The sequence below is a fragment of the Cynara cardunculus genome, assembly GCF_001531365.2.
Source record: "Cynara cardunculus var. scolymus isolate 2C chromosome LG 10, CcrdV1, whole genome shotgun sequence".
Taxonomy (NCBI): Eukaryota; Viridiplantae; Streptophyta; class Magnoliopsida; order Asterales; family Asteraceae; genus Cynara; species Cynara cardunculus.
Window position 1 is genome coordinate 6,710,041 of NC_037537.1, and position 1,388 is coordinate 6,711,428.

General features: G+C 33.4%; 1 long non-coding RNA gene across 1 annotated transcript in view; it reads right to left on the reverse strand.

Moving 5' to 3' along the window:
- Positions 1-1,159, reverse strand: part of LOC112518947 — a 2,318-nt gene extending 1,159 nt beyond the window's left edge. The window contains exon 1 of the long non-coding RNA XR_003069883.1: positions 1,102-1,159. This is a non-coding gene — a long non-coding RNA (uncharacterized LOC112518947). The remainder of the gene's footprint in view (positions 1-1,101) is intronic.
- Between the last annotated feature and the right edge of the window lie 229 nt (positions 1,160-1,388).

Sequence of the window (1,388 nt, forward strand, 5' to 3'; positions counted from 1 at the left end):
GAATATTAAAACGGTGTTTAAAAGTCCAATCCCAAGCATAGGGGCATTCTGGTAATTCTATTAAGCAATACTCAAAGTATTGTTAAAATACCGATTCCCTAATTGTGAGGTCATTTTGGTAATTTCATAAGGATAACAATCAAAATAAGACATAGATACCAATTCCCAATACATAAGGTTATTTCGGTAATTTACAAGGCAAATACGTAAAGTATAGCTAAAATACCGATTTCCATATTGTAGGGTCATTTTGGTAATTTCATAGAGATTAGATTTAAAATAACACTTAGATACCAATTCTCAAGACCTTGGGTCATTTCGGTAATTTTATAAAGCAAATACGTAAAATATCGCTAAAATACCGATTCCCACATTGTAGGGTCATTTTGGTAACTAAACGGAATAAATAATCGAAATGGGGTCAAAATTTGCATTTTACAAACTTCATATAAACTTGATGAAACTCTCATAAAATTATATTGGATAAAAAATATTTTCTAGAACTTTAGGGGTTTAAATGTTAATCTTTGAAACTTAAACGTTTATTGTATAATAAAAATATCAAGGCATAAAATCAACAAATCGAAGACTAGCTTACTGGTTAATGCATCCATGCGATGAGCTTGAGGTCATGGGTTCGAAACCCACATGCAGCATGCGCCTTATTCCATTTTTATTTTAAAATGCAAACGGACGCGGGTCTTGGGCCGGTCGACCTGGTCCGTGACCCAGCCCAAGACATAAATGAAAGCAGGCCCAGCCCAAAAAAAATCAAGAAACAGCAGCTAAATTCTTCACGTTTTTTGAACTTTTCAATCTAAAAAATAGCTCGTTTCTTGACGTTTTTCTTCATTTTTTTTGCACCAAACTCTTGGTAATAATTTACCAACACTTTGACATAAAGAACACGAATTTTCATCAAGAAATGAGTTCCATTTACTCATTTAAAGTTTGATTTTAAAACTAAATTTTAACAACTTAAAAACGTAAAATCAAACCACATAAACACAAATATGAGACATGAGGCTACTGGAGTTTGATAGAGTACTTAAAAACGAAGCTATAGACATAAAAATCAAGAGATTTGCTTAAGAATCTCACCCAAAATCGGTGAAAAACCGAGATTTTCGATCCCGAACTTCAAACTCCGATTTCTCTCTCAAAACTCAACTATTTTTCGAGATATTTGAACCAAAACGATCATAAACCGGTGTTCTATATTTATATGCAAGAGWTTTGGCATATTAGTTGAYGRAATCGGACCAAATCGCGATTTTTTTGCTGATGGGTCGTTTTCTTAAACAGTTATGTACTTTTGGCAAAACAGGTCCCTCATCTTTGAAAAAGATGATATTCGGCCCCCTCAAGTTTCTGACATTTACCATTGG